At 40.2% G+C, this 16,593-nt stretch overlaps 1 protein-coding gene across 6 annotated transcripts in view; it reads right to left on the reverse strand.

Annotated features, from left to right (window-relative positions):
• Positions 1-16,593, reverse strand: part of ddah1 (dimethylarginine dimethylaminohydrolase 1) — an 81,747-nt gene that overhangs the window by 46,183 nt on the left and 18,971 nt on the right. The window contains exon 1 of one of the 6 annotated variants that reach the window (XM_042220672.1): positions 9,663-16,468. The exons of the other annotated variants lie outside the window; for them this stretch is intronic. The gene's annotated coding sequence lies outside the window, so the exon portion shown is untranslated. Of the gene's footprint in view, positions 1-9,662; positions 16,469-16,593 lie in introns of those variants that run through there. 6 annotated transcript variants of the gene reach the window in all.

Raw genomic sequence — 16,593 nt, forward strand, 5'->3', positions numbered from 1 at the left:
GAATGGGTGGATGACTGAATGTGTAAAGCGCTTTGGGGTCCTTAGGGACTAGTAAAGCGCTATATAAATACAGGCCATTTACCATTTACCAATAAGACTGCTATTAGTTTGCATTTGAATGGGCTCCAATTGGCATTTAAATACAGCCTGTTTGTGATAATATGGCAATTAACTGTGAAAATGGTTGCCAGATTGTTACCATACACAGATATTAATATTCAATACTTACATTCAGAGTTCAGCGAGTGTCTCAAAGATTTCAAACAGAAATCTCTCTGAAAATACTGATATAATTACTCCAAGACAGCAATTTAATTGTAAAATAGGACAAACAGTGCTTGGCACCTTTGCTTTTACACAAGAATACAACCAGAACACAAGATGAGCTCATTAGTGCAGACTGACTGTGTTTATAAAAGTCTAAGGATGATTGTCGTCGATTATTTGTAGACAGGTTGGCTCTCATCACGTGACCTGAATAATGATCAAGAGAGCTGGTCACCTCAGCTACTTGCAATCAGTTTCCGAATGTGAAAAAAAATTCAATGCAATCACTTGGCAAGCACCAATATCCTCCGAATCACAAGAAGGTTGTCGTCCTATTTTTATTTTAGTCTGACTGACCCATGAGCACTGTTCCAGACATACCCCATCCCTCCCACCATGGTAATGGCACTTCCAAATGGCAGTGTCCTTAAAGTACAACGTGTTCTGCCACACCACAAAAACTGTCCAAGAATGGCTCAAGGAACATGACAAAGAGTTTAAGATGTTAACCCCAGATCCCAATGCAAACTCCATATCCAACAACGCCACCCACAAGAAGCAAAGGATCCATTGCCAACATCCACTTGCCAAACACCACAGCACACACACAGGGGTGCTATATCTATGCCCTGATGGGTTTTGGTGACAAAAAAAGCTACCAGCATAATATGAGGCAGGTGGTTTTCACGTTGCAGTGGATTTGTGTATCACAGTCACGTTGTTGTAGTAGACAAACTGTGCGGTTTTGCCCACTGTGTCATTATGTCATACAGTTCTTACTTTTACTCTGCACTAAAAGAGTCAAAAGCAATTGAGCCTGAGTCTATAATGTGAAATTGTGCATTTAATTGTAATTTATTATTACTAGACTTTCTCCAGTTTTCCATTTAGTGCGCATATGATTTCTATGAGTGACCTAATGAAATGTCACAGAATGTCACAGAAGACATAAAACAATCTTAAAAAAATAAAAATAAAAAATCAATATCAAAACTGATCAATAGCAAACCTCAGATTGATCTGCCAAGTGTGCTATGAAACAGTAACAGCTAATAACTACCTGAAAAATCATCAGGTTTTTTCCAAATGGCAGTCAAACCAAAACAAATAAGTTTTTCAAACCAAAGGTGTCATATTTTTTTCTTGAATATAATCATATAAAAGCAGACATGCTGTCAGAGGACTGGAATGTGAAATGGAGCACAGTGGGAATGTCTCTCAGCTTCTGGTGTGTGTGGGCGTGTGTGTAACTCCACAGGTCTGGCGCAGGACAGGTGTGCTCCTTGGGACATAACAATCCCCCATTATTGCCCAGCTAGCATTCAATTACCATCATGTACTCAATCAGTTGGATGGTAAACAGGTAGAAGAGAACATCCATCAATAATTCTGTGCGATGATACCCGACTCCTGCCAGCTAAACACACACATTCAAAAAAAGACCAACAACACTAAGAGTAGAGTGTATTTTTGGAGGACAATTCTATTTTTCCAGGCATGTTTCTGTCATTATCATTCCTGGAGTAGCTCATGTTTGAAGTCAACGGGCTGTAGAACAGCACAGCGCTCAGTCCGCACCGAGTGGGAAGAGATGATGGGGAAACCAGGTGCTATGATTGGAGCTACTCTAGCGCCAGAGAGTGAGAAAAGAGACGGCGAGAAATAAAGAGCAAGGGGCAGAAGCTGCAACAGTCAGAGCTTTCTGACCCTATTGCTCTGACTGGAATACATCTCTGTCTGATTAGTTTTTTATTTCCACTTTCCCCTGTTATCTGATCGGCTGGTTTCACCTACCATGCACATGATACATCCGCCTGTCGACTTGTGTAGCAGTGAAGAGAAGGGAAGCTTAAAAAGAAAAAAAGAGATGTAGTCATGCCAAAAGCTTTTTTGCTCCTTTGCTCACACTTGCACTTTGACCTTATCAGCCTTAAAAACATCTTCAATGAGTACAGCAAAAGAACCAACTAAACATGTGCATCATTATGGGTCGTACACACCAAGACAATGATCATTTATTTAGTAAAGGGTCTTCAAAGACCACCCCTACTCTGAAACACGCAAGAATTAGAAAAACTGGCTAAACTCTGTTGGATGTTTACAATATTGCCAGACTGATGCATTGATCAATGTGCAGACTGGAATATCAGCCAGCACCAAAACCATCTGCACTTGACTCTGCTTGGAAAAATCCACATTTTCACAGCTGAAGAAGTCAAACAAAAGAAAATGTGAAACAATGTTATCAGGCCTTTCCTACATTTTACTAGGTTTTCTTAAGAGCATCTCATCAGGTTTCACCTGCCAGGCATATTTAAGCCATTTTTTGTAAACACACTGTTTAAAAAAAACTTTATACACCACGTTAAATACAATTAGCTGCTCAACTTCTGGTAAGAAGCTACTCAAGCAGTCATGTGAAAGGGAAAAACTAAGCATACCTCATCATTCATCATTCATCAGGTTGTAGTACGACTTTTAATGTTCATTGAGGTTTGTGGGCATTCACTCGTGCACAGCTCTCTTAAGGTCCCACAGCAATTCCACTAAGTTGAGGTCGGAAGCTTGACAGGACATTGCAACAACTTGATTCTTTTCTTTTTCAGCCAGTTGTGGTTGTGGTTCAGATCATTGTCCTGCTCCTTGACCCAATCTAGGCCAAGCTTTAGCTGTTGGATACATGGCCTCACACTTGGCTCCGCAGTACTTTGGTATACAAGGAGTTCATGGTTGACTGTAAGGTCCTATGGCTGAAAAAAAGCCCAAATCATCACGCCTCCACCACCGTGCTTGACAGCTGGCATGAGGTGTGCTGATATGCTGTGCTTGGTGTTCACGAAACGTGGGACTGTCTCCACTTTAATCTTGTCTTGTGGTTTGTTCAGATGCAACTTTAAAAACCTCCCGTAACCAAAAAATACTTGTTCGAATCATACTGTCATGAACCCTTAATGTGCTGACTGAGGCCTGTAAAGTCTGAGATCTAGCTCTTGGGTATTTTTCCATGTTTATAGAGGTGCTCACAATGGCTTTTAATTGGTTAATCAATTGTATTTCATTGGCAGCACCTGGCTGCTACTAACACTCTTGGTTCCTATGGAAGCACCAAGTGTTTACTTTTTTTTCCACAGGCCTGCACAGAATCGTATGGAAACTTTATTTTTGACATGGCCATATATATTTGTATTACTTTCTCTTCAGATGAAATGTAGGGAAATCATCTACCTGCTTTCTCAGTCTGCCTCCCTGCCAGAGCTACCATATAACTAATGGATGGATGAGACAAAATTAATTAGGTTAAGTCTGCTCATGTGTAGGTACACAGAAAAGTAAACTAGGAGGAGGATGGGGATATTTTGTCTGCGCTTTGTAGGGAGGAATTGCCTTCAAGGAGATATGGGACTGATGTCATCTTCCTGGAGCCTGGAGAAACAATCAATGCATGAGCAAAGGGGAATCCATTAGGAGAAAAAAAAAAGGGGGGGGGGGTGCAGGGGTGATGACAACATCTCAACCGATGATGAGTTCAGAGGGCAAAGTCATGTTACTTTACTGATGACCTCTACTAAAAACAAGCCAAGAGAAGCACTGTTTACAGTTGATGACTGCGTGCAAAGAATGTGCTTGAATGCGTGTGCATATGACACAAAGCATGTGAGTGAGTTCAAAGCTCAGGTGAGCATTTCAAGGAATGACCTTTAATCTTAGCCAACAGGCAGACCCTCACACATTTACATCCAGCTATTCAGTAACAACAGAGAACAGATTCCTATTTCAATTAAGACCAGGTGATTTAATAATACATTACATAAAGCTATGTGACAAGAAATGTGACAAGAGTTTAATCACTAGATAAAACAGGCATAATCATTGTCATTAGTTCGGGTCACAATTATTAACAGCTCAGAAAATAAGAGTTTGTAAACAAACTCTGAGTGCTACAACCTCAATCACAAAAAAATGTCACAGCTAGGCGCACAACATCGCTGGTTCTCATTTAGCATTCATGAATGTAAAGCCTTTAGTGACACCAAAGCCATTCAGTTTATACATTTTACTCTCCTTGCTATTCATAGTGGATTTGCGAAGTGAATACTGAGTGACGCGGCAAAGTCACATTGGGGGGCTTTAATTATGCTGCGATGAAAGGAAAGCTGGCACAGCAACTGCTCAGAGGTCTGAAGCAGGAAGAATGAAAGTTCAATGGATGTTTCGTACACCCGCCTAGTTTAATAAGGCAGGCTAATTCAGTGATGCAATATCAGGATTCTAACAAAAATAACATTTTATAGTGAAAAGTGGCAAGACCATTATGTAGCAGGCAACAGGAAGCATTTAGACGTTGTTCAGTTTTTACTTTTGGATGTGTGGACAGTGTCTATTAGGCTCAAGGCAGTCTACATAAAATGTAGCTGAAGTTCATGAAGTATCCAGGACACTGCTTTTGTGATCAATAACCACTCCCAAGGCTCAGACTGTATTGTTATACGTCTATATGTATTAAGAGTTTTGTTCAAGTTCACTTTACTATATGCTGTGGAAAAAAAGCTAACAAAAACACAAGTGCATTCAGAGAGTTGGCAGGAACCAGGTATGAAGGTATTTTTACTGTAATAGTTAAAGATGGCATCACAATTCTGTCAGATACAGGTAAATGCATCTGGTGGGCCACACAGAGAATATTTTTAATGGTCTAAATGTTGCAGAGACCAGCAGAAAAGCCACAGTAAACATCTCCCAACTCCATCATCTGTCAGAAACATTCATGATATACCAGAACTCATACAGAGTTGAAAGAAAACTCACACTCTTGTCTTGGGGATAAATCTTAATATGTGAGCCTGAATGTCTCCCAGAGAGCTATCTTCCAGGTTTGACTTAGTAAAGTCAGCATAAAGTATTCGTTCCATAAGTGCAATATCATCATGCCATGGGCTAAATTTCCATCATCATCAAAGAGAAATTTCATCAGAAATACTGCAGCATACGCATGTTAAACATTAAAAGCTCAACATAACCATGTGAAAACAACAACAGACACTTAAGAGTCCAGCTTATTGCTAGTTTACCCTAATGTTCCCACAAGCTACATAAACATGAACTGTTGAAACACTTTTTAAGGCTTCAAAAAAAATGATTTTTTGATTTTTATTTTAATCACGCTATGTTGCATCCAGTTACCCTGTCTTTCGCGGGTCGTCACCCGAGTTGCTCCGTGGTTGCCTGTCAACTACACCAGCATTTACATTATATAATGCAGTCCAACACTGCAGCTGATGATATTACATAGCCAGAGTTAATGAGGCAGATAAATTAGCAGAGGGCTGTGACGCCTCGGGGCAGATCTCTGACAGGAACATATATAGAAGCCAGTGATCAGATAAATTGGTATTCAGGTTCATATTGTAACAACACACACACACGCACACACACACACAAACATACATACATATATAAGGATGGAAGCAGCAGCTGACCTGATGCTCTTGGTTAATAGGTCAAACAATACTATTCCAGAGCAGTAACGATGAGGAATTGTGCAGTCTGTTATGGCTGGACAGTACATGCAGATTTCAGCCAAGAGGAAACCAAGCGTTCCCTGGTGCATGCTGGGACACATCAACCTGTGTGTGTCTGGAAGGGATGTCTGTGTGTACTGGTTTGTTTTTTCAGTGACTGGAAGAAGCTTTTGAAAGTGTGTGCTGTTCTTTGGACGTTTGTTTTGGAGATTGGTCTCTTATCTGATCGTTTGTGTGTGTCTGTCTGGTTTTGAGCGCATTTGTGTATTATTCTGTCTGTGCAAGTGTAGAAGACTCCAGTACCATGTAAAGACGAAGGCTCGCGGTCTTGAGCTCAGCACATTTTTAGTACTTCCCCTGAGACTGCTTATGTCAGGACTGTCTGTGTAGTCTACACCACTGGCTTTCAAAGTCTGATAGTGACAACTTCCCTCAAACAAAATGACACACCTGCATCCTCCAGACACAGCTTTGCATTATTTTAGGTTTGTGTCTATACGGTCACACTGGTTTCACGGGGATAAGCTATGAGAATGTCAGTGTTACAAATATATAAGCACCACATTGATAGGACATTCTCGACTAAAGTAAAATTCAAACAATGATAGTGCAGCATGAGAACAACTGAAGGGATTAAGCTTCAAGTTTGAAACTACAGTTCCCACAATCCTAACCTGCAGGCACTAATGCAGCCCATTCATTTTCAGCTCATATTTGCTCACATTTTGGCAAATGGGCATTGCTAAAATAATACCAAGTTCAGTATGAGGAATTCCTGATTGCAAAGTATTTAGACACAACTACTTGGTGATTGTTCTGAGCTAGGTTGCACTATGGGGATAGTTCCATGATCAGCAATTCATGCAACAGTAGGAAGTGTGATAACCTACCCTGGTCTATCCTATCACGTGTTTCAACTTGAATTCAAGCAAACTGTATGTGCTCTTTTTGTTACTCTTTACAAAAACGCCCCATAAAAAAATCCAGTATCAGCTGAGCTCCATCATGTGGGTGTGTTCAGATATGAGTGAGTTAGTACACTGAGCATTCACATGACAGCACTATGGGTTTTTAAAATACTGGAACTGCTTCATTAGCTGCGTGTCACAGCTGGGTCCAGCTGTTAAAACGGTTCCAAATCCTAATAAGGAGGGCAAATCAGACCTCAGATGTCTGAGAACATGTAGTCTATATTGTACAGTACATGTAGGTCTGAATATAACGTTGTTTCCTTCTATTTGTATGTTGAGCTGCACTCCTCTGTCTGACTGGTGGTTAGAAGACAACTACCGAGGTACTCCTGAGTCATTTTTCTATTTTTGCAGCTGCTACTGCTGAGTGAACCTCTCACGGTGGTTTGTTCTCATTATCTCTGGCAAACAAGACGCAAAACATGACCTTGTGTACTCCTCTCCATCACATGTTCTTCTCCCTTGAAATCACACTTCACTGCATAGGCTGATAAATTACTTTCAACAACTGTTTGTGAACAGATTTCTCAATGTTCCATCTTAAATAAATCAATTTTGCAGTGGAGCTAAAGTCTGATATTCGGGACTGACTGCAGCAGGTGCCGGCAGCAAGTCAAAAAAAAGAAAATCTCTCTCTTTTATTACGTATGAAAGTTCAATTTTTGCATGACTACTGTCATGCATCTGCCAATATTATGCAATTATCTTGGAATCATCAACCAGACTTTGCTTTAGGATGAAGATTATTTCTGCAGTGTAATTTAAAATGTATTCAACCCGGTGCTATCCATTTGCCTCAACCTTTGCAGCAGAGCATGCTTAAAGGTAAATGGACCAATTACAACCATGGAAAGGATGGCAGAATCTTCCTAATAGCTCTGCTGTAATGACACACGGCATTGTGATGTCACCAAAACATTACTAGAGCTACTTGGCTATCAATCAGCCCCGCTAGGTCTCCGCTGAGAATTGTGAATGCGCTGATAAGGCGACCCACATGCATAAAAGATCACAACAAACCTAAATTAGTTCTTCTCGAGCTTATTTGCCTTCAGGCTTTTTGAGTAATCACCACCTTTCAAGTCAATCACAAATCCTCCTGCGAGGCTTTTTAACTAGGACAGTGACTGAGTGTGACGTGCCTGTGATATATACCTTTTAACAACAAAGACAGCAGCACATTACTGGAGCAAAATAATGGAACGTGACTGTAAACACTGACTTTTCAGTTCCTCCGTAGGAAATCATTTAATCAACACTTTATGAGCTGTTTGAATAATTCACTGTTTTGAAGTGATTTTTTAAGGACATGGTCAAAAGTAAATTACGTGTTTCTAATTCAGGTGCTTTCAAATGTGAGCAGAGACTGTTCAAGCAAAATGGAAAGACATGATTAACCACTTCAATGTCGACTCCTGGCCTATTTGAGTTTGACCTTATGTCGTCACTTTTTTCCCGTCGTTTGTTTCTGGAGACAGAGTGACCACATTTGGATCAGAGTGGAGTGAGACGTTATCAGCTAGCAAGCGACTTTGGTTGGCAAAAAAGCCTCCATAGACTACATAGAAGTACCATTTAAACATGGGAAACTAGTGCTACTGATGTGGGGGGGAAAGCTGAGAAAAAAAAGGAGGGTGAGCTTTTACTGTTGTGGCCTGGAATAAGTTGCCCCAGGCTGCACTTTTTCTTCCATTAAAAACACCTTTTCTCCAGTACTTTCAAGATTAATACCAGAGTTAGCTTCTAGTCAGTTTTAAGTCACTTTTTAATCTTTTTTGTTAGACTTTTTATTTATTGTAAATTTAATGTTTTTATTTGTATTCTTCCATGTTTTATTGCTATTTTGTCATGGTCCTGTGTCTGTTGACTCAGGGCTTTTGTATTAATGACTCTTATCTTGTGTTCTGGTTATGTATTCTGTTAAGGTTTTCCTAATTAGATTTTGGTTTTGTGCTCCCTCTCTTTAGTGTCGAGTCATCCCGTCCCATGTGTTTCCTCTGTTCGCTGTCTGCGTATATTTCCTGTTTTACTTTGAAGGTCTGTGTCTCTTGTCTCGTCATGTCAATTAGGATCACCTGTGCCTCGCTCCTGTTTTGCCATTCCTCATTCCCCTCCATCTGTACTTATAGTGTGTGTTTTCCTGTGCTGGTTGTCGGTTCGTCTGCGTTAGTTGGTGTTTCTCCGCGTCTCTCTGCCCTCATCCAGTGTTTCTCCCTGTTTGTTCTGTGTTTCTCCCTGTATGTTGCATGTTCCAGGTTTATTAGTTTTTCCCAGTTTAGGTTCATTTCTTAGTGCTGTCCTTACCACCCTCGCTTTTGTTTGTGCTTCACCCATTGTAAATAAAACCCTCACTTGCATCAAGCCAGTACCTGCATTTTGGGTCCTTTTCTCCCACATACCACACGACCTCTGCCGCAGCTGTGACATATTTATTTTTTTCTAATATGTGTTTTTAAAGTGCTTTAAGAATAGTTGGACTGGATTGGAATGAATTAGGTTTGGGCAATCTGTTGTTGCAGCACAGAAAACTAAATTATTTGTCAACTTATTTCAATAAAAGTGACCAACAGCACAGAATGAGGGTCCAATTCAGAGACTTGAATTATCTATTTAAACTGGCCATGACCAGTTACCAGTTAACAGCTGGTTAAAGGTATCAAGACCTTCATGTAATATCGTGTAATATAAAAATTTACAGTAGTCAAGAAACCAAATGCAAAACAGTTTTTGTACAATCTTGTAAAAGTTTTCATTTTTGCTTCTTGAGAATGCAAACATAAGACTTTGACACCTTTGGGTTATGAACTGGTGGTTATCTTTTGGTTTTATCTTGTGGAAATCACTACAAATTTAGAAAAGACACCCTGCCGCACTAGCACACAGGCACTCAATTATTGCTGCTGACCTTTAAAGCTGATACTGGCAATCATGCTTCCTGGAGGGTTAATGTGCTGATCCAGTCGAATAACCAGCTGCTATGAACATCCTCTGCTGGCCAACAGGATTCCAGTTCCCCAGTCTGCCTCCTGACCCTGCAGCCCCTGATCTGTGATCACCTGCCAGGACTGTTTCCAGTAAGGCAGAGAGACCGGCCAGACTGGTGTGACTTCTCCCCCACAGTGTCTGGTCTAATGACACAGATAAGATGGCACACACACATAAACACACAAGCAAATACATATGTTTAAGTCTATCCCATCAAAAGTCTGCAAAGGAGAAGAGAATTAGCCAATAGCAAACGTGGGTCTGTACAAGGAGCTGCATGAGGAAAAGTTTCTGTTTGTCAATGATAAATTTACAAGCTCAGTGTGTGTGTGTGTGTGTGTGTGTGTGTGTGTGTGTGTGTGTGTGTGTGTGTCACATGCGTGAGGCTTTTTCTTCCCAGTTTTCCGGAAGTCTCCTGGAGCCTCCCACTGCTGTGGGCCCCAGCAGATGACTTCTTATTGTGGGTTTGGAGCCTCAGAGCAATTAGATGAGTTTATGGTAAGCACTAAGAAGCGGAGAACCTTGTCATTCTGTCAGAGCCGATTTCCCCTTCGCGCTAAACACCGACCTCTCCGGGCTGCCAAGGGTGGACGCGGGCCACAGCAGAGATTTAAAAACAACAAAAAAAGGATGTTTTTGAAACCCTGGAGTCAATCAACTTTTACTTCCTGTAGCTGCATTTTGTTGCTAGGTGATTTCAAAAGGCAAAACATGCCTGCTGCTTGCTGAGGGCAGCTGTATTTAATACTTGGTAACAACATTAAGATACAAATTATATGTGCACCAAAATGCACGCATGAATTAAGGAGCATCAGCTGCGGTGAACCACAGCCTGCTGTCATTTTTACTGTGTCTATCATCATATAATCCAAGTATTGTGCAAGGGTGTAGGTATTCACAGGCTGCACAGGGAGTCTGTATAAACATACAGCAGCTTCAAAAGAACCCAACAGAGGCAATATAGGATCAGATAAAGGTGAGGTATTTGGCCACAGATTGACACAGGAGTGAAATTCGAAAATTCTTTCCACAGGGAAAGTGAAAACATTATACACAATAGGAGCACTAGCATAGCATTCTCTACATGAATGTAAAAGAAAAAAAAATGCAGCACCTCCCCATGCAGTCCCCAGAGCATTTCCCAACACTGTTGATGTCTTTTTTCCAAGTGCAGTGCCAACAAAATACTTCATCTGCTCCACCTCAGAGGCCTGTGTATCCTCCTGAGCCTCTCTACGAGATTCACCTCTTTACCAAAGCATTTGCTGGAAAACCAAATAAACACAGTTGCACAATGGAAAGGGGGGTCTTATGTAACTAACACTGGCCATGCCGTGGCCCAAATGTAACAATTTTCACGGCTCTGAACTTGAACACCTTCTCTTGCACACACAAGGATGCGTACACACACACACACACACACACTGCCCCATAGGAAGCTAACCAGCTATGTAGCGTGTAGTGCTTTTCTTTTCTTTTCTATCTGCAGGGATTATTGAGAAATAACAGTAGGTGGGCAGACCTATGTGAGCAGAGACAGCTAATGCGGATTTTACGTAAAGAACAATGAGGTGCAGACCCATTCACAACAAGCTAATATTCAATATACCAGGGGGTTACTGCTAAACTTTACTGTGCACATAAAATCTCCTTCCAGTCACATTCATCTTTTCAGCATCTAATAATATGTTTTCTCTTTGGTGGACCCCAGCATAAAGTTATGAGATGAAGTGGTCATGGCAACATTTGTTGTTTACTGACTGCTTTTAAACATTTTTACATCTTCCTTATGGACCCGTGTGAAATATATTGATGCTGGCTCCAACCCCTACTTAAACCATTCTTGATGTTAATTGGGTGTTTTATGCAATGACACAATACCTCACATACTTCAGTGCTTGAGACCAGACTGATAAGAGTTTACTTTCTAGAATTAACATAAGAGACTTTAGGAGGAACACCAGTTAAACTCACAACATACAATACTTCATGTTGTATTGTCTTGCACATAACTGTGGCTGTTGTATAAGGCGATACAATCAGTGTGACTACGCAATCAAGGCCGTGTCATTAACATCCGCCCAGCCTGACAACAGAAAGGGGTCTAAATGTAAAGAGCACTTTATCTGACAGTGTAAGGTTTAATAATTGTAGCAAGAAATAAAATGTCCTTCATTTTTTAAATATGAAATAAAAAATAAACAAGAATCCATCGTATTCAAAGATTTTCAATTCTACAAGAAAGATTCCCCCGATTTGAGAAGCCGACAATTAGAAAATGTTTGGCAGAAAAATAATTTAATGAGTCAATTATTTGCTAACTGTCTGGATTATTCGACAAATCATTTCAGCAGTGACACAGTTTGGCTGCCGCTGCGAGTGCTGTGTGTGTGAAGGGTAACATAGAAGAAGAGTGTGTTTTCAGTATGATCCTTGGCGTGAGAACTGACTGAAAGCGGACATCACACCACACTGTGACAGCTGAGGGCAGACAGAAGAGGCAACACACATCTCGTCACTCTCCACACCAATCACGCACATACAAATTCTCACCATCATACACATGTGGTAAATGGACTGGTTCTTATATAGCGCTTTTCTACTCTTTCTGAGCACTCAAAGCTTTATACAACTAATACATTTACACCCATTCACACAAGCACTTTTTTCTGAGTATTAAGTGCTAAGTATCTACCATTCATACACATTCACACTCCGATGAACGCATCAGAGAGCAACATGGGGTTAGTATCTTGCCCAAGGATATTTGGCATGCAGACTGGAGCAGCCTGGGATCGAACCACCAACCTCTGGTTAGTGGCTGACCTGCTCTGCCACATGAGCTACAGCCACACATGTGAATACACGCATATACAGACAGTTAGGTCCATAATCGTTTGGAAAAAGACGCAATTGAAGTATTTCTGTCTTTCTACACTATCAGGGTGGATTTTAAACATTCATTAAGCGATTAAAGTGCAGGATTTCAGCTTTAATTCAAAGCCTTTACCAAAAGTTTGCACTAACTTTTATACGTGCTCTCCGATCGTCAGAGGCTGAAAACTAAATGGACAATTGTTCCCTTGTGACAAATGAAGCAGATATGATATCTGAAGGTGTTTGTATTTTATAGCTTTTCACTGTAATTGACAATAAAAGGCCTGAAGAGATGTTAGCACAAGAGACAAACAAAGTAAACATAGCAAAAACTTTAGGAGTGGCCAAATTAACAATCTGGAATGCACCGGCCAGCTCAGCAACACCAAAAGGTCGTCTAGATCACAGAAGACAGCTGAAGTGGATGATGACAGAATTATTTCCATGGTTAAAAAACAGAACTAAAACCATTTAGCCAAGTCAAGAACACTTTTAGAGGAGGTAGGCGCAGTATCTTTGTCAAGGTCAAGAGGCACCCTCATGAATTAAAATACAGACAGTTTACAACTGGGTGTAAACTCTAGGCTAACTAAACTGAGACAGATTTGCTACTAGTATTCATTCGTTTATTTTTAGACTGGGAGGGGATGTTCACATGTAGGCCTCTGCGTAGCCTTGTGGTATATGGGTTATCTATATAACTCATAGGTGCGCTATAGGAGCACTCTTGCTACTACTTGTTTAACCTAATTTGCACAGATTACACAGATTTCTCACACACAAAGGTGCAGTATGTGAACATGTCCAAAAAAAGGAGAAAGAAACTGCAGCCAGACATTACCACACATTACCAGACGTTAAATCAAGCATCTATGAAAATACATAGTTAAGAACTGTTAATGATTATTTTGGCTGAGAAATCTTCTTCAAGTCTGTGCACTCCTCTTTTCAATTACATAAATGCAAGATGACATCAGAGGTGTTGGCAGAAACAGTGACTGCGACTGTTTAGTAAACCAGTGAACATGAAGGTGAGTACAGACATGCTTTTAGCCCCGAGCCACAGGACTACGATCAAACTTGTGCTCCAGAAATTGAGCTTTACAGAGTACTTCTTTCAAACCTAGGGATGAATGGCATTTTCTAAAGTGGGAAATTTCTATTCTTTAAGACATTTTTTCTGTAGAAAAGTTTGTTAATGAAAACTACATGGTTTGAAAAGGAACTTTGCATCCTTGTTTACCTTACACTGGGACCTGATATGACCCTTCAGTTTATCCATTATCAGAAAAAAAAAACAACCTTTTTTCTACTTTTAATTCATTACTTTTCTGATTGGATGCCCCTTGTAAACAAAAGGTTTGAATAAGAATTGGATGGCGCTTCAGTGCCCACATCCACAGACGTGAGCTATGTGTGTATGACCGTATTAGAGATATCTGTTCTCAATTACATGCAAGAGTAAACTTAAACTCTTAAGTGTTTGAAACAGGATGGATGACTTACACATTTGAGGACTTTATTAGAATTTTTGACAATTTAATGTAATGTAATATAAACATCCACTAATGTATCTATAGGATAGAAAACACAGATAAATGCAGCATGTATAATAGCAGCACAAAGAATAGATAAAACTCAAACACGCAGTGTGAGAGTTAACAGCCGATCTCACCCATCATGTCCTCTACCCTCCTACCCTCTCCTGACTCACCCGTGTTCGGCAGACACCAGCGTATCACCTCCTCTGTCTGAGAATAAATGCACACGGTATAATCATGTTTACTTGAATAAAGACAAATAATAAGAATTCATGCAGACCACCAAGCAGGAAACAGCATTTACTGTCTGCTTCAGTCACTCTAGCCTTTATACAGCTAGTGCATGACCTGGAATGCACTGTGCATATGATTAACTAAAGAAAGAAGCTGAAATTGGAGGTGAACCTATACTCTAATTATCAGCTGAGGCCTTTCCTTTAAGAAACATTTCTGTAATTTAGATTCTTTGCTGTGCTAGCTTTCTGGCCTGAGTATGTCAGAAACGGGACTAGCAGCACCTAGCCACAGTTATTGCGAAGAGCTCAATTCAAAAAGAAAAAGATTCGTGCTACCAGTCTTATTTTTCCAGCATATCTATGTGACATCCTGATATTATGCAGTACTGTGCAGAATCCTTGAAGCACACTTCATTTCTATATATTTTGCTAGAGAAACGGGAAAGGCGTATAATGTTGCAGCATTGGCATTGAGCTTGAGATCATTTTCATCTTGAAAAATTAAGTTGTTAATCAGATGGCTAAAGACCCTTGCTGATGTATTTCTCTCCTGACCTCCTTTGCACATATTGGTGATGAATTGAACCAAAATTTCCCAATTTGGATTCAATACTCCACAAGACCTGTTGATTTTCAGTTATGCTCTTGTGTAATTTGGCATTCCTCTGGCTTTACCCTGTGTCTTTTCATTAAAAATGGCTTTCTTGAATAATAGATTTACTGAATGAAGGGCCAGATGCATCTCTTTGCTGGATTTTTATCCATTTCTTAAGAACAAGACTTTCAGATGCTGTTCATCTGCTGAAGATGCACAAGGTTTTTTCTTTATGCCTGGCACGTCTTCTTGACGTGCTGGTGCTATAATGTTATTTTATGCCTGTAATACTGTCTTACCTTTGACATGATCCCATGAAATTGGTGTTTATGTTTAAATGATTCATAGGTCAGTGACTTAACAATTTAAAAGGATCCCTTGAAACTGTTCAGATACAAGACTGGACTGAAAATAAGGGGAAAAAAACAGCCAAAGTCCAAAGAAAAAAAAAAACATATTTTTAAGACCACTTTAAAAATTACACCGATATAGCAGCTTGGAAGCAAAATACAAAGGAATAAGGTGTAACGCAAGACTTTTTGGACGGTACAGTAATGTCAACCAAAAAAGGATCAAACACTCATAGTGAAAGGCCAAAGCAGATTCAGCTAACTGAAGTCCAATGGTAATGCAGATCTACTTTAAGCAAATCGTTTGTGAAATACATAAATTATTACCAATTAATTCTGACACCCTAAACCTCTGTGGCTCTAAGCAGACTTTTGATATTGTCTCATGGTTGGAATGGAATCACGTGAACTCACTGGCTGACAGCATTTCTGCTCAGAAAGCATCCAGTGCATAATGAATGTCATCTTCTTGAATCCTCTAATTAACTGCATCATTAGATTGGCATCCACTTACTTTAAATTGCTCACACAATTGAGGAGTGTCATGCAATTCCTCTTTTGGGAATAGGAGTGGTGATGGTATCATTCTACTCAGAAACATGACAATAAGGCACAGCAACAGGGCCACATATTGTTCAAATGCTGAGATTATCTCATTACATCGGCCAAGATTCACTCGCTGTTAAATTCAATTTCTAGTATGCCTTGTACGGCGGCACAATTAAAAAGTATTCTGCAAACCGCATTAGTCAGACTAAATAATGGAGACCAAAAAAGTGCTAACTCAGAGAGGGCGGCTCTGGAGGAAAAAGGGCGCCTGAGATATATCACTTTCATCAAAGACCAATGGGCGGGCCTTTCCAAAGAGGCAGAGAGCAGGAGAAGTTCATACAGAGACAGAAGTATTTGTTCCAGGCTGTGACGGATGAACCAAAAATTAAGCGAAGACACGTGAAGCATTCATCATTGACAGAGTGATGATTATCATCAGTTTATGATTAGCGAACATTTCAACAAGTGCAAAGATGCATTCCTGTTCAGTCGTGGATCTTCCATACAAATCTCCAGCAGTAATACATGTTTGTTGTGGAAAAAAGAAAAAAAAAAAAAAAAAAAAAGAAGGACATTTTGCAGACAAGATGGGTTAGGAGAGATAGGATGACAGGAATGAAGGGGAAACTGGAACGTGCTGCAGAAACAAATGGCTTCATGTTCCCGTCAGAAAGATAATTTTGAAACAATATTGGCTCTG

The sequence above is a fragment of the Haplochromis burtoni genome, unplaced genomic scaffold (assembly GCF_018398535.1).
Source record: "Haplochromis burtoni strain Fernald_Lab_line unplaced genomic scaffold, NCSU_Asbu1 Contig_53, whole genome shotgun sequence".
In the NCBI taxonomy this organism is placed as follows: Eukaryota; Metazoa; Chordata; class Actinopteri; order Cichliformes; family Cichlidae; genus Haplochromis; species Haplochromis burtoni.